At 37.2% G+C, this 27,500-nt stretch overlaps 2 long non-coding RNA genes across 2 annotated transcripts; one reads left to right on the top strand and one right to left on the bottom strand.

Moving 5' to 3' along the window:
- Positions 1 to 238: 238 nt before the first annotated feature.
- Positions 239 to 4,865, bottom strand: LOC111023200 (uncharacterized). The gene is made up of 4 exons (XR_002603087.2): positions 3,743 to 4,865; positions 2,885 to 3,435; positions 973 to 2,246; positions 239 to 902 (listed from the first exon to the last, which is right to left on the bottom strand). It is a non-coding gene; the product is annotated as an uncharacterized LOC111023200 (long non-coding RNA).
- A 19,678-nt stretch (positions 4,866 to 24,543) lies between these two features.
- LOC111023199 (uncharacterized) lies at positions 24,544 to 27,142 on the top strand. The gene is made up of 3 exons (XR_015789637.1): positions 24,544 to 24,715; positions 25,480 to 25,524; positions 26,542 to 27,142. It is a non-coding gene; the product is annotated as an uncharacterized LOC111023199 (long non-coding RNA).
- The last annotated feature ends 358 nt before the right edge of the window (positions 27,143 to 27,500 follow it).

The following is a 27,500-nucleotide window of genomic DNA, read 5'->3' as shown; positions in this document are numbered from 1 at the left end:
CTAAGTTGTGTTTTTACAAACATCCGAAGCAATGGTCAGCTCGTAGGAACCTAGCTATCCCAAAAAAAAACTTTGTTGAACACACCGCCGAGTTGAACTGTTCGGCTCGTAAGCCGTTGTGTAGGGAGGCAATTATCAAGGCTTGATAAACTCAGATAACGAGACCATCATTAAAATTTTAATAATTTTAAAGAAAATTTCTCTAAGTATAGGGACCTCGGAGAGAACGACCCAAGTCTGAGCTAATTTGTTTCCATTAAAATTGAAAGTTTGATGAAGAGCCAAGGTATATATGCCTCGGCTCGGTACAGTAGTTTGAATATAAAAGTGATGATAAAATGAAAAGAAGCAACAGAAGGCGGAGGCTGTCTACTCCTGCAGAGGGTCGGCAGGACTGTCGGTACCTACGTCGGCGTCAACGATCGCGGCGACCCAGTGGCCTCAGCCTCGTTATCGACATCAGAAGGTCGATAGGCCTAGATGGACTCGTACTCTTGCTCAACGGCGGCAACAGCCTCCTTCGGGCAAACGGCATCAAGCTTGTTGACGACGTAGTAGAAGCCCCTATCTGCTAGATCCCGAGCCAAGCCATCGAACTCGGGAAATTCTTTGACCTTCTTCTCTAGATAGGCCCAGCTGGCCAGATTCTGCTGAGCTTAATTCCAGCCCTTCTCCGCGGTCTCAGCTCGGCCCCGAGCGTTCTTCAGGTCGGTGTGAGCTTGGGCTATCAAGGCTTTCGACCTATCGGCATCAGCCTCCTTCTCAGCTCGCGCCTAGTCAACCTCAGCTTCGAGCTCAACGATCCTCCGCTCGTAGGAGGCGTTAGTCTCCTCCTCCTTCAAGTCCCGCCCTCCGAGCTCCAAGCTCATCATCGATGCCGAGAGGCAGGCGTGGTAGTGGAGCTGTAAAAGTTCGAGGTTAGATCAATAGAAATAAAGAAAAAGAAGAAAGGAAGAGTAGATGCGAGCTCACCTCTGCAGAAAGAGCTATGGTCTTCCTCACCGCCTCCACCAGGTACTCGGGTGCCCAGACAGCTTGTTCCACTCGGCGAGAGCTGGAGGACCTCACCTTCGTCGCGGCCTCGTGGATGCTGAGGCGAGAAAAGGCGAGCTTGAAGGGGAGCGGGAGCTCGTCGCCGTGTTGCCAACAATGTTGAGACCCCTCCTCCGAATCAACCATGATGGGGGGAGGTGGAGACTTGGAGTTGACTTCCTCGGAGGGAAGCGTCTCCCTCGCCCGTTTCTTCCGAAGCAGAGGGGTAACTGACTCCTCGCCCCCGACAATGGTCTGCAAAGGCTGAGCCTGAAGGGCCTGGAGCTTGGCTAGATTGGCCAGCCCTTATGGTTATGCAAACCCCTAGATCACAAATGCTAAAACCCCCAAATCGAGATGATGTCAACCCAAGGAAAAAGTTAGAACGGATTTACCTTGATGATCAATATCAAGAGTAGAGAAAACTTGTTTCTAAACTCAAGATTCGAACCACTCCACAAGATAGCTTGATCAAGGCTACTTGAATGATTCTAACATACAACTAACACCAAAGAATTGCAAAGAAAAACAAGCTCTAGGCTTTTGAAGCAGAATAGCAACTTTCATTCAATCATAAAATCTCTATTTCAAAGGAAACAAGTTAGGCTATTTATAGCCTCCAAAACAACCCTAAAAGTAACCTAAAGACATTTGAAAGGTTGTAACTCCCAATTACATGATGACCATAACATCCACTAGCTAAAATGTAACTTGAAACACATAAACGAAATGTGTAAAACTGAAAATATAATAAAAATAGGTTTAAATCCGAGAATTGAAATCTTGATCACCCTTCAAAGTCTTTGTCACCTCCCAATTTTAAATGAAGCTTCACTTGAAGTAGTTTGAAATGTAGTTCCTTTAATTGATGTATGACTTGCAATAAATGAAGCTTGCGATGCACTTAAGTTCATTGAATGCAACTTGAGTTCAACTTTGACTTCCATGAATGCATCTTGAGTTCAACTTTGACTTCCATGAATGCAACTTGAGTTGGCCATAAATGAAACTAGAGTGCATTTAATGCAACTCCGATTTGTTGTCAACTTGGACATAAGATTCTCCAACATCTTCCTTTAAATCCTTGAGTACTAAGACACTTTGGTTCATATCACAAGTTTTGCAAAGGAACCATGAACGAGTACATTGTGGCAAATTATCTTCAAATTTCTTATGCCTTCAATTTTCATATGCTTCATATTAGGAAAAGATACCTGCAATCAACACAATCATTCAAAGTGGAATGACCATAAACAGTAAATATTGTCACAAATTATAAAGCAATCATATTAGGATGAAAAGTACAATTCAACCAAAAAGACTTGAATTCACCATATTTGTATAGCCATGGTCCAACAAGAAAAAAATTGTATGAAATATAGTTATGAAATTCAATTTAGAATTTACAAGTCCTTTACTAGTAAATCTTCAGAAAAAGGACAGTGGTCCAATATTCGTTGAGACACATGAATTCTACGTATATACATGAATATAAATTACAAGTGCACCTAGTGAAGTCACTAAAAACAATAATATCTTAACTCAATGGAAAAGCTATTTTGAATATTTATTTTAGTATCACCATAATGATCCAATATTTATCCATGTCATGAGCTTGAAAAAATAGAAATCAATAAATTAAAAATAAAAAATGAAAATGGAGTTAATTTCATTATTACAACTTAACACATAGCCTGGATGGTTCCTAGAAAGAAAGAAAGAAAAGAAAATGGATGGCAAGCTACAAAAGTGCAAGAGAAAACTTTCCCAACACAGACCGAAAAGCATGGTCTAGTGCATATTAAATTTCATTTGTTAAAATAGTCAATAAAGTTGATAATGCAAAGTTTACCTTGGATTCAAACTGATTCATTTCCAGCATCCTTGGTGACATTTCATTCCCATGAATCTCCACTGATTCATTGCACTTCATTTTCAACCTTTCAAGTTGTTGAAGAAAATTACCTAGATATACTCTTTTAAGCGCTGGACACCGGAGAATATACAACTGTTGTATGTTTTCCAAAAATTAGAATTTCATAAGGGTCCTTCCTCCAAACATACTTTAGATTTGGCAGATCAGTTAATCTCAAGGAACTCAATTTAGGGAGCAACGCATCGAATATTTCTGTAACATTTTCCATCCCATGGCTTTCAAAGATTCCTTCTAACATACCACATCGTGATTGCATAACTCTTTAAAAGGAAAAACCTTTTAAAGGCAGGTTAGCGTGCTCATCACATTGAATGATTGAAAGGAAAAACCTTTTCAAGTTTGTTGCAGTCAACAATTTCTACTCTTTTGAGCTTCCCAAAGGTATGTGGAATGAGTTTCCTTTTACATACCAGCCTCACATTGTCTGCTTTTCTAATTATCAATTTCTCCAAATTAGGAAGTGGAACCTGTAATGAACACTCTTTGTTAGTACAGCATATATGCTGCCACAAAATATACAAAGAATATGTAAGGGATGAAAATGAAACTTAACATTAAATATTGCCATGATTTTTCTTTTCTTTGTTTTCCCCCTCAAAAGGAGCCTCGCTTTCGTTGAGAAAAATCATAGAAAATAAGGGGCATACAAAAAAGCAACCCAACAAATAGGCCAAACTAAAACAGAAAGAGGCTTCAATCTAAGAAAATAAGACCTAACGAGCAATAACAAAAATCTTAAACCACCAAAGTCTAAAGCAAAACATGAAATCTTACCAGGGACTAAACCTCCTCCAAGACCTCTCTACCCTCTGAAAGTTATATTGTTTCTCTCAATCCAAATACCCCATAAAATGACACAAATATCACCGAGCCACGAAAAACGACCCTTATCACGAAAAGGCGAAAGTAGGAGCAGCCCTCCACCAACAAACTACCATCTCTTGGCTGATCCAGGCAAAAAAACTAAATGCCTCAAAATAATAATTCCAAACCGAGTAAGCAAAATGGGCAGTTCGGAAGGAGATAGATGATCAAGATCATCTATTGCGACCCTATAAAGATATAACAATGCAGCCTTATTAGTAGGGGCGACTTCCTTTACTCTATCATGAAGGACCTACCACACAAGAAAATAAATTATACTTTCTTGGAAATTTCAACATTTCACAGCAAGGAGAAAACAGAGGAACTTGGGGTATAGAGATTCACCGAGCAATTGAAAATAAAACTACAAAAAAACCCATAAAAAGTACTAGGATCCCGTAGACAAATATCCTCTCCCCACAATAATAGAAAACTCCCCAAGCTGAGACGATAGGAGCCACGATATTCATCTGATCGTTATCAGATCAAGGATGACAGAAGCAAATAATGGAGAGGAGGAGATCTTGAAAGAAGGTAAGACAAAAGCCACCGAATGATTCCTCGTCGATGATAGATGGTACAAACACGAAAACAAGTAACAGAGGGATCTATCTTCCAACTACCTATCCACCCGAAAATAAGTGTCCAACCGATCACCTACATAACACTGAACAAACTAAGAGAAACAAGGAAGCCCATCAGAAATAGCTTGCCACAAATTTTTAGAAGTGTTTTTCAAACCCCCTTCGAGATTTACTCAAATGGATAAGGACCATACTTGCTCACAATAACCTTATGCCATGATGTGTTAGACTCTCACTCTCGAAGAAAGCGCCACAACCACTTAGCCAAAAAGGTCTCCCTCGCGCTCGCAGGTTGCCAATGCTTAGACCCCCAAGATCCAAGGACTTGGACACTCTTTCCGACTTGACTAAATGAGAACTTTTCCCCTCATCGGCCCCGTCCCATAAGAAATCCCTCACAATAGTTTCCAAGATCTTAATAAGTGAAATAGGCACTCAAAATAAGGAACGGAAGTAAGTCGAGATTCCACTCTACTACCTCCTCCAATATTCTCCTAAAAATAGTTATGGTGGGTCACACTCTTGGGAAGAATACGAAAGTCCTATGGATGTATTTTATTAGTGATATAGTTTTTCTTCTCGTTTCTCCAAGTAGAGAAGTTTTTTTGTTACTCCTTTGGATGAGATTTTCCCTTATTTTTATAATTGCGTACCATCAATGAAATTGTTTCATAAAATAAAAATTAAACATAAAAAAACTAAAAGAAAAAGTTATTCTACCACTAGTAGAGAAATAACTTCTCTTCGGAGAAGACAGACATTTTTGTAGTTCTTATTATTGAGAGAGAAATGAGAAAGTGGGGAAGTGTGTAAGTTTCAGATACTACATATTTATACAAACTCTAAGTACTACTCCACTAGCCATAAGAATAGCAACCTACCTAGTTGACTTGACTATACCAAAAATAACCCTAACAACTTCCTAGAAACTATGACTTGGACTAGACAAATTCAAAAACTAAAAGAATCAAACTTGTAATTTGAGTTAACTTACATTCTCCTCCTAACTCAAATACTAAAAACACCCAACTTGCTCCTAAGAGCTTGAAAACGACCCACACTAAAGGACTTAGTGAAGATATCTGCTATTTGCTCCTCTGAGCTGCAGTGCACCAACTGAACTTCTCCTTCCTTCTACATCTCTCTAAGAACATAATACTTGATCTTAAAGTGCTTGGTCCTTCCATGAAAAACCGGATTTAATGAAATAGCTAAAGTGGCTTGATTATCCACAAATACCTTCACACTCTCTTCTTTCTTTAGATGCAAGTCACACATCAACTTCTTCAACCAAACAGCTTGGTTGACTGCTGTTGTTGCTGCAATGAACTCAGCTTCTGCAATTGACTGAGCCACTATATCTTGTTTTTTTGAACACCATGAGAAACACCCTGAGCCAAAAGTGAAACAATAGCCAGAGGTACTCTTCATATCATCTAATGACCCAGCCCAATCACTATCTAAGTAACCCTGCAACTCAAAATTTTCAACTTTATTGTATTTGATCCCAAAAGATAGTGTGCCTTTAAGATATCTCAAAACCCTCTTTCCAGCAACCATATGATTCTTGCTTGCACAATGAAGAAATCTAGATAAGACACTTACAGTGTACATGATGTCAGGCCTAGTGGATTTGAGATACATGAGACATCCAACTAGACTTCTGTACACATTCTCGTCTGTAGGTTCCTCCCCATCATCCTTCTGCAACTTCTCCTTCTGAATCATCGGAGTGTTCACACTCTTACACTCCTCTATATTGAACCTCTTCAATATCTCTCTCATGTACTTCTTCTGAGAGAGAAACACTTCATTCTGTCCTTGCTGAATCTCCATGCCAAGGAAGTAATGCATCAGACCTAGATCGGTCATCTCAAACACCTTCATCATTTCTTGCTTGAACACCTCTATCTGATTATTATCACTTCCTGTCACCAGCAAGTCATCTACATAAAGAGATACAGTCACAATAGCAGTACCTGATTTCTTCACATAGAGTGTGGATTCACTCAGACTCTTCACAAAACCCAAGCTCAGCAAATGATCATCCATCTTGTTGTACCATGCCCGAGGAGCTTGCTTCAACCCATAGAAAGCCTTCTTCAGTAAATAAACTTTCTGCTCTTGCCCTGGTGTGATGAACCCGTCTAGTTGCTCAACGTAGATCTCTTCTTCTAACACTCCATTGAGGAATGCTGACTTCACATCTAGTTGATACACCTTCCATCCATGCTGAGTTGACACAGCCAGTAGCATCCTGATTGTGTCCATTCTTGCAACCGGTGCAAAAGTCTCAGAGAAATCAACTCCCTAGACTTGTGCATACCCTTTCACTACTAACCTGGCCTTAAGCTTGTTCACAAAGCCATCTGGATTTAATTTAGTCTTGAAAACCCATTTGACTCCAATCACCTTTCTGTCAGTAGGCTTCTCCACTAGCTCTTATGTCTTGTTCTTCTCTATCATTCTCAACTCCTCCTTCATTGCCTCCATCCACTTTTGATCTTTTTGAGCTTCTTCAAACCCTGCAGGCTCCAACACAGCTACGCTGCTTCTTTCATACACCTCAGTCAGTAGTCTAGTCCCTCTCACTGGTGCATCATCAACTAGTTCATCAGGATCCAGAGAGACTTCTTGTTGCTTCACCTCTGCTTCTTCTGTCCAGTCTCATTCCTCATCCTCCAGAAATTGAACGTCTCTACTAATCACCATCTTCTTTATGTGAGGTTGATAGATCTTGTAGGCTTTGGACATTATGCTATAGCCTACAAAGATTCCTGGTTCTGCCTACTCACTCAACTTGTCTCTCTTCACCTGTGGAACATGGAAAAAACACAAGCAATCGAACACCTTCAAATTTGTCAGTTTTGGTTTAGTATCAAACCAAGCTTCATAGGGGGTCTTCTTCTCCAAGACCCTTGTAGGTAGTCTATTCAATAGAAAGATTGTTGTGTTTGCTACTTTAGCCCAAAACTCCTTTGACAAAGTCTTCTCATGCAACAAGCATCTTGTCATCTCCATAATACACCTGTTTTTCCTTTCACTAACTCCATTTTGTTGTTGAGAATATGGAGCAGTGAGTTGATGTTCTATACCAGCTTCTTCACAGAAGGAATTAAACCTTTGTGATGTATATTCAGTCCCATTGTCGGTCCTCACCACTTGAATCTTACAGCCACTTTGATTCTCAACCCATCTTTTAAACTTTAGAAACACTCCAGCTGCTTCAGATTTCTACTTCATGAAATATATCCAACACATCTGAGTATAATCATCAATAAAGATAATAAAATACCTGCTACCATTTAATGAAAGAGTTGGTTGAGGTCCACACAAATCAGTGTGGATGAGATGTAGCTTCTCGGTTGCTTTCCAAATTTACTTCTTGAATGGCAATCTTGTTTGCTTCCCTGTCAGACAAGCTCTGCAGTTTGTTTTCAGCTTCTCCAAAATCGGTACTCCTATTGCCATCTCATTTTTCTGCAGATACTGCAACCTCTTCTGATGAAAATGCCCCAACCTCTTGTGCCATAACTTAGTATCATTCACTTGACACTTGAAAGCTATTTGCTCCTTCTCGAATGGATCTAATGAAAAGCTCTTGTGCTGCATCTTTATTTTGAACAACTCATCCCTACTGGAATCAGAAATGAGGCACTTCCCGTCTTCAAACAACACTTTAAATCCCTTATCTACTAGTTGACCAACACTTAACAGGTTTTGGTCAATCTCAGGAATAAACAACACTTCATTAATCAACTTGTTCCAGCACAACTCTCTATTGACACTGTGCCCTTCCCTTTCACTTCTAGATACTCACCATGTCCTATCTTCACCCTTGACTTGAATGACTTGTCAAGGTCCTTGAACAACTCTTTGTCACTTGTCATATGATTGGTACACCCACTATCAACCAACCAACCATCACATTGATTGGTTGATGAGAAACAGGTAGCCACAAAGAGTTGATCTTCTTCTTGCTGTACTGCAGTATGTGCTCCTCCTTATTGTTGAGTCTTGGCACCTTTACAAAATCGTTCAATGTGTCCCAATAAATTACACCTTCTACACTTCACATCTGACCTTCTCTAGCGCCCTGGAGGCCAGAGAGTTTGTAATCAAGGAACTTGTGGTTTGCAATGAAATGAAATCTAGGGTCTGAAATTCCTCGCTCGTAAACTGGCCTCCATTGAAAATGAGAACTCCCGGTTCTGGATGGAATTGGAAAACCGCAACGACTTATTGCGACCCGCCCAGAATGGCCGCCTGGTCCCGGAGTTCTCGGAGCTGAAGATCCCTCGATTCAAACTCTAGTTGTCTAAACTATTGTTCTTGTGTGGATGGTTGTGCTTCCCGCAGTACTTGCATGCACTACCAACATCCTTTGCAGTAGATTCTGAGCTACTGCTGCCACTCGCCTTCTTCCCTTTCCACTTCTTCTCTCTTCCACCTTCTCCCTACTGCATTCTAGCTTTCAGTGCCCCTCAATGCTTCCTTCTTGCTTCATCAACCTCCTCTGCTCTTGTGCTTGTAAAGCACTAACAACTTCTATCACTTTGAGTTTGGAGATGTCTTTAGTATTCTCTAAGGAAGCAATGGTTGCTTCATATCTCTCAGGTACTGAAACCATAATCTTCTGAACCAATCTATTGTCAGATAGATCAGTTCCTAATGCTCTTGCCTTGTTAGCAATTCCGATCAACTTGTCTGAGTACTCTTTGATGGACTCAGAATCCTTCATCTGCATTCTCTCGAATTCCCTCACCAAGTTCAACACCTTCATGCCTTTAATCCTCTCATCACCTTCATACTCACTTTTGAGGAACTCACAGATCTCCTTTGCTGACTTCAATGCCATAATTCTGTTGAATATGGCGAGAGACACAGCTGCATATAGGCAAGCTCGAGCCTTTGCCTTCCTGGTGACCCTCTCCTTGTGAGTCTTGATCTATGCATCGTTGGATTATCAGGAAGTGGAGCAATTTCGTAATCTTGCTCAATTGCTTCCCAATAATCACAACCCTCCATGTAGGCTTGTATTCTGATTGCCCATGCTTGATAGTTTTCACCATCAAACACAGTTACAGCCAGTGAAGAAAGATTGTTTGATCCTAACTCCATTAGACAAAACTCTCACAGGTGTATCACTTAGTTTCTCTCGGGAATATTTCACTAATCCTCACTCACAGATCCCTTCAGAATTTAAGGCTCTGATACCACTGTAGTTCTTATTATTGAGAGAGAAATGAGAAAGTGGGGAAGTGTGTAAGTTTCATTCAATGATACTACATATTTATACAAACTCTAAGTCTAAAAATAGACTCAACTAATTCCACATAAAAAGCAACTACTCTACTAGCCATAAGAATAGAAACCTACCTAGTTGACTTGACTATACCAAAAATAATCCTAACAACTTCCTAGAAACTAGGACTTGGACTAGACAAATTCAAAAACTAAAAGAATCAAACTTGCAATTTGAGTTAACTTACAGCTTTTTTAACCTTTTCCACCCCCTAACCTTAATAACAACTCCTCGCTACCTACTAAGGAGGCCCACCTATCAAGCTTAGAATGATCAAAGTTAATACCTACCATAAGACACTTGCCTCCGTTAATCTTTAGACTATAAACAAACCAAAAAAAACACTAAAATGCAGTTAAAATTTACAAAAGACTCCTCCTTACCATAGCAAAAGAAGATAGTGTCATTAGCAAATTGGAGGTAAGGGAGATACAAGTTATCCCTTCCAACCTTAAGCCCTCAAGAATATTCTCCTCTACCCCTCTCAAAATGATTATACTCATAATGTCGACCACCAGTAAGGGGGAAGGAGATGCCCGTGTCTCAAGCCTCTCGAAGTGTGAATCATACCTCTTGGCTTGTAATTAACAAGGATGGAATATTTGACATTGAAATTTATAACCATATTTTAGAGCTAAATTCACAAGACGAAGCCATCATATTTTAGAGTTTCCTTATGGAATTCCATTGTCTCATAGATACCTTTGACATTCCAATATTGTTAACTGAATCATGTTTCTCTGACTAAATAACTCAAAAATTATTGGAACATTAGGAGTTCAAGGCTAATTGTTGATCCAAGAAACCTTCCAAAAAGAAGTTTTCTCACCATTACCTATTTTGATTGAATGAAACATTAACAAATATTTAGCTTCAAAATATTATACCAAGAACTTCTGCAACTCTCAAATTTTTTTGGATTTATACACCATCGAGAATCCTCTTTCTCATACACTCTAGCCACCACTTTATGCCACAATTCATCTTATTTTTTTGAAAATCTCCTAGTAATTTAATTAAAAGGGCTTCATTCCTTCTCTTTAGATTTCCAATACCCAAACCCTCACCCTCGAATGAATCAGACATAATGTCCCAGCCAACTAAATGAGAAGTTTTTATCACCATGAACTTCCCAAATAAATTTCTCTTTTCTTTTCCTCTCTAATTCTAGGAGTAATAAATGGGAAGAATTGCTAACACTACATTGCTTATGGTCATCCCATCTTTTGGAAAATATATGAGAGCCCTATTAGGGATAGTTTGGGAAACATTGTTAGTATAGTAGTGGGGGTATTATGGTAATTAGTTAGGAGTAATTTGGATGTAAATAGAGGTGCCTCTTCTCTCCCCCAAGAACCACGCTAAGTTCTTCGCCTTAAACTATTTCCCAAAAGATGCCCCCTTCTCTCCCTACTACCACTATTTATATCCAACTTACTCTTAATTAACTACCATAATACTCCCACTAATATACTAATAATATTTTCCAAACTATCCCTAATAGGAATCTCACAAAATAGTCGCCAACTAATTTTACACAAAAAAATCTCTAAAAACTAGCTCCAATAACTGTTTTTCATTGGATTTCCCATAAATGTAGCCCTAGATTCCACCCTACTTTATGTACAATTTCCACCCATCTTTGATCACTAACATTTACCCCCACTAACCTAAGACTTGCTCAATTTACCTTGAGCCCCAAAGCAATATTGAAAACCTTTACCATGTTAACAAGCTTTTCAATCAACTTTTCGTTGTCTTTGCAAAAAATAATAGTATCATAATGCAATATTTGGAAACAAACATCTGGTGCTCTTGAAGGAATTGGTTGGAGACCAATAAGTGCAACAAATCTCTACTTTTAATCTTGCCATAATACAATATACAATATTTATCTATGTTGTTAGTATGTGGAGAAAAATCAAGATTGTTAGAGTATAGATATTAGTATATTTTATATTCTTGTATTAATATTAATTTGTCATTTACCTTCTTTTTATAGGATTAGGTCAACCTTGTATATTTGTCTTTATATATAGACTTTAGTAATGAGAATATATCACATTGGATTCTCTCCAATCTTAGTCTCTATATGGTATCAGAGCCCTAGGTTTCTTCTAAAATTTTTGTGCCCATTAGGATTTTGATGCTCATTATGGTTTTGTGCCCATTAGGACTTTGTCCCTTAGGGTTTTGTTCATTGCTATCCAACACAACTCACTACTACCACCGCCGCTGTCGCCAACCACTGTCGCCGACCACCACCACCGCCGCCGTTTGCTGATTCGCCAATGCTGCTGTTTTCCAATTGCTATTCGTGGGTTTCGTCTCGCCGTCCTTCGCACCTTCGTCGCCGCAAGTCGTCGTGCGCTTCCGTCACTGCCAATCGCCTTTGCCCCTCTGGTTGTCGTGGGGTAGCACTTAAGGTTTCTGGTTTCAGAAAACACCTGATCCGGTTCAAGTGGTCCGTTAAACCGGTTTGGTTTCAAGTGGTTTGGTTCATCTGGTTCAGGTTCGGTTCGGTCTGGTTCGTCACATTCCGGTTTTGTTTGGTTGATTTATACCGATTCTGGTTCGGTTCGTTTGTTTCAGTTCAATTGGTTTGGTTCACTTGGCTCTGTTCAATTGGTTTGGTTTGATTCTCTTTCCTCCTTCAGATTTGGTTTTGTCTGTTTCAGTGCAGTTTTTGTTTGTGTCCATATTGTTGAAGTTATGATCAAGAAGAAATTAATGGTAACGATTTCTGCGGAAGAGTTTGCTAAATTCCAACAGTATCAAGAGTCATTTATGGCATCATCCTCTAATCCAATTACTGTCATTGCTGATTCAGGTAATACCAATAAATGTCTTATTTCCTCCGGGTCAAAATGGGTCATTGACTCTGGTGCTACGAATCATATGTCAGGTAACCCCAATTTATTTGCCACCTTTTCACCATCTACATCTTTACCTAATGTTACAATAGCGGATGGCACCATTTCTCCTGTTCTTGGCTCTGGCACAGTTCATCTCTCCAAAACTCTTTCATTGACCTTTGTTTTAAATTTGCCACAATTTTCTTTTATTTGATCTCTGTCAGTAAGCTTACTCGTGATCTTAATTGTTGTGTCTTATTCTTTCTTAGTTATTGCTTATTTCAGGATCTTACAACGAAGAAGACTATTGGTAAAGGGCGTGAATCTAATGGCCTCTACACGTTTGATACACAAATACCTACAGCCACCTTTTGCACTCGAGTGCCAACTCCCTTCAAAGAATATTGTCGTTTGGGTCATCCATCTTTCTCCGTGTTAAAGAGTCTCCGTCCTCAATTTCATAGTTTGCATTCTTTAGATTATGAGTCATGTCAATTTGCTAAGTTTCATCGTCTCAGTTCCTATCCTAGAGTCAATACACGAGCTAATGCTCTTTTTGAATTAGTCCATTCTGATGTTTGGGGTTTTTGTCCTATTGAGTCCAAAAATGGATTTCGGTATTTTGTTACTTTTGTCGATGATTTCTCTCGTGTAACTGGGTTATATTTGATGAAACATCGTTCTGAGTTACTTTCTCATTTTCGTAACTTTGATGCTGAAATTCGAACTCGATTTGATGGTTCTCTTAAAGTTCTACGGAGTGATAATGCTAAGGAATATTTTTCTGGTGCTCTTGGCTCCTATTTAAGTGAACATGGTAATATTCATCAATCCTCGTGTGTTGATACTCCGTCTCAAAATGGAGTTGCAGAAAGGAAAAATAGACATCTTCTCGAAACAGCAAGGGCCTTAATGTTTCAAATGCATGTTCCAAAATACTTTTGGGTTGATGTTGTTTGAACGGCTTGCCTCTTGATTAATCGCCTGCCTTCGTCAATTCTTAAGGGTGAAATACCTTACCGTACTCTGTGTCCTACGCAACCTTTATTTCCTATTAAACCTAAAATATTTGGTTGCACTTGTTTCGTTCGGGATGTTCGCCTCCAGCTCACCAAATTAGACCCTAAGTCATTGAAATGCATTTTCCTTGGTTACTCTCGTGTTCAAAAAGGGTATCGATGTTATTGTCCTGATCTCAATAGTTATCTTGTCTCTCCTGACGTTACGTTCTTTGAAAATACTCATTTTTCATCGTCCTTGAGTACCAGTCAGGGGGAGCAGTCACAGGAAGATGATTCCTTTCTTGTCTATTCTATTGTCTCTACTTCTACTAAAGAACTTCCTAGCAATACATCTCCCTCTGCGCCTGATCCTTCTCTCCCCACTATTACTCAAGTTTATTCTCGTCGGCAACCTCCTACGGACTCATGCCCTATACCAGCAGCTTCTTTGCATGTGGATCCAGGAATGAATGATGACCTTCCTATTGCCCTTCGAAAAGGTAAGCGTAAGTGTACTTATCCTGTTTCTTCTTTTGTTTCATATAACCATTTATCATCATCTACTTGTTCATTTATTGCATCCCTTGAATCTGTATCTATTCCTAAAACTGTTCATGAAGCTTTGTCTCATCCTGGTGATTACGCTTGTTTACATGCGTAAAAAGAAGGTTTTAGATGCTGTTTTTACTATGTTTTAACTTTGTTTCGGACTTTTTCTCGGTTGTTTGAGTTCCAATTCATGCAAAATTCATATATGATGGTTTTTGGTTGGCTTATATTGTATTTATGACATTTTAGGACCATTTGGGAGTGCAAATTAATCAAAAGAAGCAAAAAGACGGAAACATCATCATGGGAGGCGCCAGACGCCTGTGTGGCTGTAGGAAAACTGGTTTTCTTCCAACTTTGCCCTTAATGAAACGCGTCTTCCAATGCGTTTTGGTGGTTCCAACCGATGCATACGTGTAGAAGAAGTGTTCCACTATCAGTTTGAGCACGACTTAGTCAGTCAAAAGAGTTGGAAATGGGTGATCCACCAGCATTTTAGGACCTATCTAACCAATTCTGCACAGCTATAAATTCCAGCAGCTTCTCCACCAAAATCATCAAGCCTTGCTTTCTTCTCTTGATCATTCTTAGTGTTTCTTTGTTGCTTTCTAAGTACTTTTGAGTTGCTTTCATTAGTTGCTTTTAGTTTTTAAATCCCGAGCACTTTAGATTCTTTTATTGAGCTTTGTTTTGTTTCCGTTTGTACTTAGTTATTTTCTACCTATTCAAATATATAAAAATCCAGCACTTTGCTTATCTTTCCTTTGCCTTTACTTTATTTTTAGTTAAGAGAATTGTGTTTTTGGAGGAAAGAGCACGTGACACTCCCCCTTGCTTGAAAGAGAAGGGCGAAGCTCTCAATCCCGAGCAAAACTCTCCGTTAGTTAACTTTTGTTTTCCACACATGCATTTCAATTTCAACCATTTTACTTGCTGTATTTTCTTCAATATGTCTTCCTAAATTCCCGTCTCTAGCCCGGTTATGGATAGTTAGCCTTTTATTTCTAAAAAGGGTTGCTAAGAAGTAGTGTTTTTGCTTTCCACTCATTGCTCAACATGTTTTCCCAAAAAGTTAGGATTTAGAGAAGGCCATTGTAAGTCTTAACAAGTCAATACTGAAAAGGTTGCTTATTTGCATTGTTGAGTGGTTAAACCGAGGAGAGGAGCGCCTTAGACATAAGGGTTCCGGTTAAGTAGCCTAGACATAGGACCTTAACCCGAGGTTGCGACTATTTCCATCCTAAAACTAAGATATCTCTCATAATAGACATATTAGGGAATGTCTTAGGACTTTGAACTTGCTTAGACATAAGTCAAGTGAAAAGCGTAGTCGTTGGTTCCTAAAGTAAAATGCATATCGTCCTTAGCGTATCCTTGATTCTTTGTTGGCTAATTTGAAGTAATTCGGGCTAGGTTTTACCATTATAAGACCAAGTCCCAAATCCAAAACCATTATTTGTGACCACTTCCCATTTTACAAGAATCACTCATTTCAACGTTCACTATTCATTAAAACTTTAGAGTTTGGAAATTATTTAGAAGTCCTTGAGGATCGATACTTGGATACTCCATCCATTTTATATTACTCTGACAGGTGTGCGCTTGCATCTATAGAATTGTTACCACGCTTAGTGCGTGCGTTCAGCATAACCACCAGTCACCTGGTTGGCGGGCTGCTATGTTGGAGGAGATGACTGCCTTAGATGACAATGGTACTTGGGATTTAGTGTCTCTTCCTACAGGAAAGAAACCTATCGGTTGTAAATGGGTGTAACGCCCCGAGTTCCTCAGGTTAGTTAGTCTCGAATCAGGAGATTTTATTTTCCTTCATTTATTTTTCAATTGATTGTTAATTAAATTTATCTTTACTATCGGGCCCTAAACTCCAACTTAAATTAATAATTTACCGGACTCCGTGCGGTGGGTCTTGTTTTAAGGGGGATGGACTTCTTTCCTCTTGGGCTTGGACGCGTTGGGGCCTCCATTGAGCTAATTTGGTTTTAAAAAAAACAAAAGGAAAAGAAAACCCTAGCCCCAAGCCCCTTTCCTTTCTTCTTCTTTTTTTTTCTACCCTAGCCACCCCCCGAATTTGTCCTTCATCTTCCAACCCCGCCGCCCCCCTTCTCTTGTTTTCAGGCGAGGTGCAGCGGCTCCGGCGGCGCTTCTTCGGATCAAACAGCAGCGGCGGCGGCGCCCTTCGGATCGAGCAGCGGCGCTGCGGCGCTTCTTCGAACAGCAGCGGCGACATCCTGATCCAGCGGCGGCGCGGCCCCCTTCCTCGCAGCGGCGCACGGCGGACGGGCGGTACAGTAGCGGAACGGCGGCGACTTGCTGCTACGACCCGACGAACAACAACTCCAGCGACGGGATTTGTACGTTACAGCGGTGTTTAGGACATTTGGCGGTGACCCACACCTGTTCAAAGCTCGATTTAGGCTACCCACACCTTGGCAAGTTAGATCTAGGTGACCCACATCTATACGAAGTCGGTTTGGTGGTAATGCGTCATTCGAACCCTTTTAGAGTTAATTTCGAAGGATATGTAGCGTACGTAACGTGCTGTATTTTCTGTTTTGGTGTGCTTAGGGTGAGGTCGACGCAAAACTTAAGGGCGAGGTTGTGGGTAAGTAGACAAGGGGCGTGTGCGTGTGTTCATGTATGCTCGATGGCCTCTAACGTGCTGATTTTGTGGCGTTTAATGCTAATTTTGTGATGTCATTGTGCTAAATAATTTTCGTTGTGTTAGTCAATATACTTGGAATGGTGTTGGATATTTGTCGATGAAAATGGTGAGTTTTCTGCTTGCTAAACTGTGAGTATTGCTGTGGTAATGTTTGTTGCCTGGATATGCATGTTTTGTTCGGCGTGTTTAGTGAGCTATTATCCTTAGTAATACTTGTTAAATAATGGTGTTGGATATTGAGCATGATTGGGTTATTATTTCGTTATTAGAAAGTTGTTAAGGTTGTGAAAGCATGTTGAACTGTACTTCTGAGTTAAAAGATGCACTGAAAAATGGATGGATATTGCCTTCAGAATTATGAAGCCTTGATTGCCCAAGTTCCTCAATTTTGGAGAAAAAACTTGTAACCTGAGGTAAGTTGTCAAATATTAAAGTGTTTAAAGAATTAAACACAATTCCATTGATTGCTTCCTCACTGTCCTCAATTCCACTGGTTCCTTCCTCGCTGTCCTCAATTCCATTGGTTGCTTCCTCACTGTCCTCAATTCCACTGGTTCATTCCTCACTGTCCTCAATTCCATTGGTTGCTTCCTCACTGTCCTCAATTCCATTGGTTGCTTCCAATTTTAATTGATCAATATGAACTTCTTTTAGAGAAAGGGGTGCAAGTGTGATTTTTTCTTCCATGATGCTCAAATGAATATTTATTAAGAAAACCATAAAAACTCACTTTCTTGTCAAATTGCCACAGTCTTCCTAGCAAGAAGTCACTACATGCATAGGTGCAACATCACAAATCACCTCGTCTTTGTACCTACCTATGAAAAATTGAACTTGAACTTGCTTTTAGACTCTAACATCACCACTATCATTAAATCATTGTAAACTATAAGGCGGTAGATGTGGTGTGGTGGCCGATTTCAATCTCTCCATTATATCCTTACTAGCCACCTTTGTACAACTCCCACTATCAATGATAACACTACAAGGGATGGAGTTTATTATGCACCTAATATGGAATATGTTCTCTCTTCGTGCCTCTAAGGGTCATTCTCTATATTGCACATTGAGGTTTATCTTAGCCAGTAAGGCTATATCATTGAAATCTTCTTCTATCTCTTCTTCTTGACTACTCTCTTCTTTTATCTCCTCAACCTCTACCTTCTCTTCTTCCTCATCGTCTGTGGCTAGCTCTCCCTCTCTAAGGATCATGGCTCTTTGGTTAGAGTAATTTCGGCTTATGTGGGTTACTTCATGACACTAAAACATTTAATTTCACTAGTCCAAGTTTTACGGATTTCAGGTTGGGATTTGGACTTAGACGACTCTCCCTTTTCATAAGTACTTTTAACCTTTGACTCTAAGGGTTTAGTCTAAACATTGCTACTAGTGGTCTTAGTTTTAACATACCTTTTAGCCCTCCTTTGATTTTACTCCTCTATTTTGACGACAAGGTGTAGAAGTTCCTTCATGTCTTCATAGGGTTGCAAGTCAATCTTGTCGACTATATTCAGGTTAAGACCATCTAAGAATCGGACATAGTGGTCTCCTCATCTTCTTCTAGTTGCAAACGGCTCATCAACATATCCATCTCTTTGTAGTAGTCTTCAACTCCTTTAGTGCCTTGATAGAGCATGTTTAATTTCCTTGAATTTGCTCTATGGTAGTGTAGTGATACAAATCTTCTCTTCATTAGCTCCTTGAACTCGAGCCAGGATTCTATGTGTCCTTCGTGGTTTCTCCTTCTATGAGATATCACTTTATCCCACCAAGTTAGTGCATAATCTTTAAAAGGAGTGATTGCTAGAATTATCTTCTTGTTATCATCATAGTTGTAGCATGCAAACACTAAGTCAATCTCTTTCTCTCGTGCTTCATATTTTTCGAGTGTAGTCTTTCCATGGAAAGTTGGGATCTTCAACTTGATACTCCCTAAGTAGTTCTCATTTATTGGCCTATCTCGGATGGGTTGGATTCTTCCTCTTCCTTGGCCATGATTGCTCTCCTTGGAGGACAAACATCATAATGATCTTCATTAACATAATAGTCTAATGTTCTTACCTCTTTTTCTTGGGAGTCTTCGGATGCCTCTCTTGGACTTAAAGGTCTTATTCGTTGTGGCATTCTTTGTGGTCTCTCCCATCCTTGAACAAGAGTGATCAACATTTGTAAAGCTTTTGTAATTGCTTCAAGCCTCTTAATGAATCTTGCAAATGTTTGGATTTGGGCCTCCCTAAGTCTTTCATCACCTACTTGAGACTGATCTCTCTCTTCTTGTGACTCTTGGGATTTTCCTCTTGATGCCACACTGCACAAGTAAAGGTTAGAAAAACAATATATAGATCTCTCATTCACTTCGTCACTTGATCTCTCTTTGTGGAGGTAATGTTGGTGTGGTGTGATTACCCTTTCCTTTGAGAAGCTAGCTTGATTTCTCGTGGCAGATCGACACTAGAACAATAGCAAGCAATGATCTAAAAGGTAACAATGCAAAAATGCTCTTTTTTTCTTTCTTTCTTTTTTTTTTTTTTTTTGAATAGGGTCAATGATGTGAATGAAACCAAATGACAAGTAAGAAATCAAAAGATATGGAAGATACCAAATGATAAGTAAAAACAAAAAGAGTATGGAAATGATAACTCAAAAGATACCAAATGCTATATGATGCAAGTGATATAAAAGACAAGGTGTAATTACCTTGAGCCTAGTGCTCTTGGTGACTAGACTTGACTACAATATGCAACTTGAAGTCAAAGCACAATAATGAAAAGAACTATGCTATAAAAATTAAAGAAAATAAAAATTAACTTTACAAGGTGTACAAAATCCAATTCGATGTTCAACCACACACAAAAGATACTTACCAACAAAACAGTAGTAGCATATGGCAAATGAGTAACTTTGGGATAAGGGTGTATGGTGTACATGGCTTGGATGGGGTTCAAACCAATGACAACTCAAAGTAAAATGAGTTAACTTTACTTATGTGGGCTGTCGTTTTGTTTTGAGGACGTTACTCTCTCAAAGAAATTCAGTGACCACACAAAAGGCCTCTCTCGGGTAGGGATTTTGAGTGCGGTGGTTGTCATCCTTCTTTATGGTTGTCCTACTTTGACAAAGTAATCGAAAAATAGTTTTAGAATGCCAATAAACCAAAAATAGGATTACTTGCAAAAAAAAAAATTGATTTGGACTTAGCCCAAATATCTTTCCCAAATCTGTCCAGTTCCAAATATGGAAAGTTTTTATGTTGGAACACTTATTCTTCAATCGCTGATAACTTGCTCTCCAGACCTAGGATGGCAACAATCTTGGTGTCTCGGGAAAGATCTTTCAAAGACCTTCAATTTGATATAAGACTCAACTATAAACAATAACAAGGTCAACAAGATATAAATCGTCGAGTTTGACATAGGGATTTCTCGGCTGCTGTAGAAATTTTCAGAAAAGCAGTGCGCAATAAAAAAATTGATAACTTCCAGACCACGTATCCAAACTAATCGATTCTTATTTCACTAGAAATCTAACTTGATTACATTTTTAATGGTACTAGTTTCATTCGATTTGGATATCTGAACAAAAAGATATGGTATTTCGAAGTTACTCTCTAATATCTGAACAAAATCTAGGGTTTCGAGAAAAAGTTGATAACTTTGGCTATAGATCTCGGATTAAAGTGAAATTTTATTTGTTGGAAAACTTTTTGGATTATGAATACACACAAACAAGAGTTAGACACTTTAAACCAATTTTTGAAATTAGTAACTTCTATGCCAGAATGATAGGAAATAAGCATGCGAAACAAGAACAACAGGATGAAGGTCTTTTTGTGATTTTCGAAATATGAGGGAAGAAAGACAAGATAGAATTTAAAAGCAATAAAATAATAAATATTCAATGTAGAGTCTTAGCTCTGATACCAAATGATACTCGATAACTCAAGCGTATGAACGATCTTAACCTATAGCCACTTAAATCCAATCGTATAAGTAGTTTCAACCCGACAAAATAAGAGCTAAAAGGATTACCTTTACAATTGTTACTTTGAGCAGCTAGATTACTCACTATGCTCGGTGCTAGAAACATTGCATGGGTTTGATGACCAATCAAACAAGCATGCTCCGAGGGTAAAATATGAATTACTAAGTTCAACCACACAAAGGAAATCTATATTTTGGAGTGGTTTTGTGAAGGAATGTTAATCTCAAGCGGAAGCGGTTGAATTCCTTTGAAATTGAAAACACGGAAAAAAACAAAATACAGGGGAAGAATGAGTTTTACCTTTTGAAGAACTCATTCTTCTCGTCAAACCAGTTGGGATCACTAATAGATCTTCCTTGTTATATCCTCGGCGAGGAACCGGTTTGTGGGAACCGAGAGGGATTGAGACCTTAAGAGGATTTTTTTAGAGAAAATCTTTTGTTTTGCAGGGAACAAGAAACACAAGTGCAAAATACTTCTGCAGTTTTTAACAAAAAATGAAGTGAGGTAACTCTCCAAGTCACGACAACTTCTCAATCCCCTGTAATTTTGTAGGGGGAGTTTTAATTAATAATAATATTAATAATAAATAATAATATTAATTATTAATTTAATTAAATAAATAATTTAATTATTTATCTAATTAAAAATTAATTAATTTAATTATTTATCTAATTAAAAATTAATTAATTTAATTTAATTTATTCATTCAATTATTAATCTAATTAATAATTAATAAATTTAATTATTAATTATTAATCTAATGAATAATTAATTAATTAAATCCTAAATATTAATTAAATAAATAATTAACAATTAATTATTTATCTTAAAAAAAATAGTTTTTTAAACTTTAATAAAATATCACATATTTAATTAAAAACTATATATTTGAATCATATTCAAATGCATCTCTCTTGTTATAACCTATAGATTTAATGTACATCTTAGTGTACATTAATTTTAACCTATAGTATTAATATAATTTCTCAAAAAAAAAACCCCTATAGTATTATATGAATCCAATTCCTTCACAACAAGGTTAATTTTAATACGACCATGATGAATACAAGTGCAAGTGTATACTATATTCATCGATTGTAATACGAACGTGGTCGAATCCACAAGGACTTAATGTAATATTTAAAGTCGATACTGAAGAATACCACAAGTGCAAGAAAATAAAATAAAGTTGTTTTGTATTAAAAACTGTAATGAAAACACCATAAACAAAAGCAGTAAACGATTCAAAATGTGAACACAATCTACAGATGTTGGGGCAAGAAAAAGGCTCTAACACAGCGAATAAAGAATGGGTAACATATATGGGAAATACGGGGAGACCCCTTATTCTCTCACTAAATCCCAACATCTACTCTAGCATAAAAACAATTGCTACTGCTCAACTCGATACGGTTCCTACCAAGATACCCAAACATGAATATCCACAACTCTCGTTGCTAGATACCCAAGTGATAAAAATAAATTCTAAGCATGATTAGGGGACCCTATTTCTGAGTTTCCACAAACCGCTAACATAAATAGCGGCTAAATCACAAATAGAGCAAATCAAATAACCATACAGACTTCTGGATCATACAGCAGCTAACAAACTAAAAGTGTCCAGCAATGGTCAGTAAGATGAAATAAATCTGCACAGCACTATTAATAATAAAGTGAAATCAGCTAGAGTATCAATTGTTCAGAAGTTACAACATTGAAATCTCCCCCTAAATGGGATTTAGTTCATGGGGAAGTGGGAAAACGAAATGGGTAAGCAGAGAATACAACCCATTTTAAAGAAGAAAACAAACACGCAGATGAAGAGACACCAGCACGCGAGGACCAGCAGCTTCTCTCTGTCGTCAGCTCTCCTTTCCAAAATGGTGTAATTCTGCTCCTTGTCTTTTCCAGCACGCAAAGAATGTTCTCTATTGGGATCTTTGTGTGTCGGCTAGGTCATTATGTCCCTTTTATATTGGGTCTTAATTTTAGGGCACCAAGCTGTAAAACGTACATGTATGGTCAAATATCCTCAATTATGTACTGTGAAACCATGCCCAAGCATATGATTGCTTCAGCTTCTCAAACTCCAGCTTAAGAATGCTTCATCAATATCTGTCTGGGCTCTGCGCTTTTCTCCTGCCTTAGTCCTTAGCTTTCAATTTTGCACAAAAGAGCCAATAATAGAGGAAATGAGCAAGAACTTAAGCCAAAGCATCCAACACAAGGAAATTATGCTCATTTCACATATTCTATTTCCATTTATGATTTTTAAGAGCTAAGATAGACACACAACAGCATTAATTATCACAAAACTACCCATATAATAGCTAGAATAACTCTTTTTTGGAGAGTATCAATAATCATAAAGGGGAGATTATAGGATGAGAAGTTTGAAAGATGTTTGAAACAATGGGGGATAGAAAATGTGTTGACGTTGACTGTCGATAATGCTTCATCAAATGATACTTCTATTGCTTATCTAGTAAAGCGTTTCAAACAAGGATTGGTGCTTGTGATTTTTTGCATGTTAGGTGTTGTGCACATATTCTAAATTTGATTGTGAGTGATGATTTGAAAGATGTGCACGAGTCAAATGACTAAAATTTGAAATGTTGCAAGATTTGTTAATCTTCTCCTACTAGATTTGGTAAATTTTTAAATCTTATCCTACTAGATTTGGTAAATTTAAGTGTATTGAAAGACGAGAATATATCTAGCAATAGTCTTGCATGTCTTAATGTTCCAACTAGGTGGAACTCGACATATTTAATGCTTGATGCTAAAAAAAATGAGAAGTCATTTGAATGATTAAAGAACTACGACATAGCCTACTTTAACATGAAAGATTATCAAAATCTAAAAAGTACTGATCGGAAGATTTCGTGTACATTTACTAAATTTTTATTAGTAATTTATGAACTGGCCTTAGAATTTATGGTTCTCTTTATAGTACGTCCAATATGGTCTTCCGTTAGATTTCTACTATCAAAAGCATTGTATAAGAAACTATTCTTATGATAGCGGTAATCTCATTCTTGCTACCATAACGACCGAAGTGCAGCTGAAATATGATAAATATTGGGAGAATAGTGAAAAGACAAATTACTTATTATATGTTGCATTTATTCTAACCCTCATTATAAGATGAACCTTCTTATGTATTGTTTCACTCAGCTATTTGAGGCTAATGTTGCAAAGGGAATGGGAAAGAAAGTAGATGTTTTGAGACAATTATTTAATGAGTTTAATTTGTCTATGTCTAAGAATGTTTCTTCTACTTCTGCTGCTTTAATTTGTCTACGCTCGAATGCTATTAGTATTGAACTTCGATTATATTTGGAGGAAGTTCCCGAATTGAAGAAGGTTTGGAACTTTATTAAAGAATTACGTATATGCTGATGTTTTCTAATGTTAATAAGTTAACTATAACTTCCTTTTATTTTTGCATATTTCAAAAAATGTACATGCATAGAGGAAGCAACAAATAATAACATTAACATGGATAACACTACATGAGGAAAATAGAATGCTTCGTTGTAAGGACTGTTTAGTCTTTTTGTAACAAAAAAAGAGAGAGAAATTTGGGGAATTATTAAAGATTGAAGTTTAAAGGGTATATTGGTCTTTTAACTTAAAAGAAAAGAGAAAAAAAAAAGAATTTGGTTTGAATTTTAAAGGCGACACGTGTGTGTGGTGTTGCCTTAGGAAAGTTGTGTGTGACGTGTCTTAAAAAAAAAGAGAGAAACAGAAAAGGAAAGGAAAGAAAAGAAAAGAAGAAAGAAGGGAAAAAAAAGAAAGAACAGAGAGGGGTGAAACGAAAATGGAGAAGGAAAAAGGAGGGAGAGAGAACGATGGTGAAGAAGAGTTTGAAGAAATTTGTTTTAAAAGCAGCGGTACGGAGTTATGGATTCATAGTTTGGTAAGTTTTTTAAAACTAAGTAGGAGAAATCATGGGTTATAGGATTTTTTAAGGTGAAATTTTGTGGGTTTTATTCTTTAGAAATTCTGTGAATCTGTGGATTTTTGTGGTTATATTCAAGAAATTGCTTAGAAGAAAATTTGAATTTCTGGCCTTAATAATCGTTTTACAGAAAACGTAATTGTTATTATGGGTATCTTTAATGGTGGAATTTGAGGGGAATTTGTGAAGAAGAAGAAGGAAATTGAAGGTAGAGTTTATGGAATTTTAGAAGGTTTGAAGAGTAGGAGTTTAGAGAAAAGTTCATAAAAAGAAAAAGGAAAACAGAGAAGGGTAATTGATAAGAGAAGGAAGAAGTTGCAGAAGAAGAAAAAGAAAGAAAAAATGGCCGTGGGTTTGGTAGGAGAAGAGAGGAGAGAAAAAGAAGATGGGTTGTTGAATAGAGGAGAGAGAAAGGGATTTTGGGATAAAAATAAATTAAGAAAAGTAAAATGAATTCCCAAATTGGTAAAAGAAATGGGGTAATTCGTGGTTTGAAAATTAATGAAGGAAAATGTGAAGTTGAAAGGAAAGAGAAAATTGAGTTATGTTTGTGGGTCCCACGCGTGTAAGGTGATAGGAAAGAGAATTAGTGGACTTTTAATGAAGAGAGAGGATGAGGAATTTTGAATAATTGGTTTTGTTTGAATATATTGTGATTAAAGTTTGGAAGTAGTTGATATTAGAATTAAGTAAAATAATTTGGTATTAAATCGATATTTCAGGTTGGTCAGAAATTGGAGGAAAGGACGACCGAGTTTAAAGAATTTGTGAGTGGTTACTTTATTAAATGTTTTAGATATTATTATTGGAATTTGTGAGTGGTTTATTCTAGAAATGTTTTTAGAAATATATTATGATAGAATTTCAAGAAAGTGTATATTATGTATGTTTTAACATTTTTTGCTAAGAATGAAAGAAAATGTGTTAGAAAGAATTATTTTAGACAGCAAGAAAATATGTTAGAAAGAATTATTTTAGAAATGTTTAATGAGAAATGTTTTATGAGTTTAAAGAAGTGTTTCAAGGTTATGAAAAGTATTTAGAAAGAGATTTCAGAAAATGATATTAGAATTCTATGAAATGTTTTTAGAAAGAAAGATTTTAGAAGTGATCTGAGAAAGAAAGAAAAGTTCTTAGAAAGAAGAAAGAAAAAGAAGAATTTTAGAACAGTCAATGAGATTGAGAATTTTATGCAGAAATAAGTTTTCAGACCACCATGTTATTGTATCCAGGTGATTACCCGTATGCTATGTGAATGTGTTTCTATAGTATACCCAGAAATAGAAGGTCTTTGAGACCATTTTACTCCACGTGTTGAGAGAATTATTCTGCTGTGTATATTGAGATTACTCTATGCCAGTAGACCAGAAATAGAATTATTCTGTTGTGCGTATTGAGATTACTCTACGCTAGTAGACCAGAATAGAATGTGGATACATGTGTGGTGTTGAGTTTTCTGAACCTATTTATTGGTTGAAGGAAAATGTTTTATATGATATTAGAAAGTGTTTTCCTAGTTCTGTTTAATATTTCAGGAGAACGATTTACAATTTTATTTTGAGAATGCGTGTTGTTACACACGCTTATTATGAGGAAGTCTTTATGAGTTTTAGTTCTCAAGTTTTATGAGATTTAATGAGAATATTTATTAGAACGGTTTTATAAGGCTTGTTTTGCAGAACTTCGAAACTTCAGTTGTTTATGAAAGAAGTTTTACAATATTATTTTTTTTGTATTAATTTACCACTCACTGAGCTTTCTTTACTCTTTGTTTTTTTTCTCAGGTTGTATCTGAGTTTCAAAGAGAGAATGGACCAACTTCTACCAACCATAGTCGTTAAGAAATTGCATATCATCTGTAGTTACATTATGAATAATGTATCTAGAAGAAATTTAAGAATAAGAATGATGCTAAAAGTTAGTGTAAAAGTCTAGAAGATTTTCGCCTATAGACTTTGCACCTAGTGGGGTCCATGGTCGGCGTGGTCCGTTCTTGAACTAATAGATGTTCTGGGACGGGTCGTGTCATTCATGAATTAATGTTTGAATTAATGTTTAGGTTTACCCTTACAATTTAAAACTTTATTGTGTCTTACAAAAATAATCAAACCAAAAACTCCCAATGCCCAAGATTCGCAAGGCCACACGATTGCGACCGCAGTCCGCATTCACAAGGCCCATACGCACAAGCCCAGAACCCGCCAGCACCCAGCCCCAAATTGTAGCAATTTCCTTCTCTCTCATGTATTAATGAGACTCATAACTTTTTGTTTGATTGTTTTACACTTTGTTTTAGTACAACATGTGGGGGTGGGGGACTGAACTCACAACTTTATGGTTGGAGCCAATTACCGCTGAGCTATGCTCGCTTTTGCTTGTTTTATACTTTCTTATTTCTTTTTCACTTATGCTACTAATAATTTTTCTTCTAATAAAAATTTATACCAAAGTTAACGCGTTTTTATAATACCATAATTTATATTTTTTTAATTTTATTTTGTTATATATTAATTAATATCAATTGATTTTTTAAAATAGAATTTAATAATAAAATTTAATAACATTATTATTAAATATTATAATATTGTATATTAAATGATGATGGTGTAATAAAAAAAAGTATTTTAGTGGGTGCAATTTTATTTTAATTAATCATTATTATTAATATTAAATAAATTGTTATTATAAAAAAATATTTAATATCAATAATATGGTAATAAAATAATTTAAAATGTATAATTAT

The sequence above is a fragment of the Momordica charantia genome (genome assembly GCF_013281855.1).
Source record: "Momordica charantia cultivar OHB3-1 chromosome 3 unlocalized genomic scaffold, Mcharantia_2.0 BLBB01000003.1, whole genome shotgun sequence".
NCBI classification, from domain to species: Eukaryota; Viridiplantae; Streptophyta; class Magnoliopsida; order Cucurbitales; family Cucurbitaceae; genus Momordica; species Momordica charantia.
This window is presented reverse-complemented; position numbering and strand designations above follow the sequence as displayed.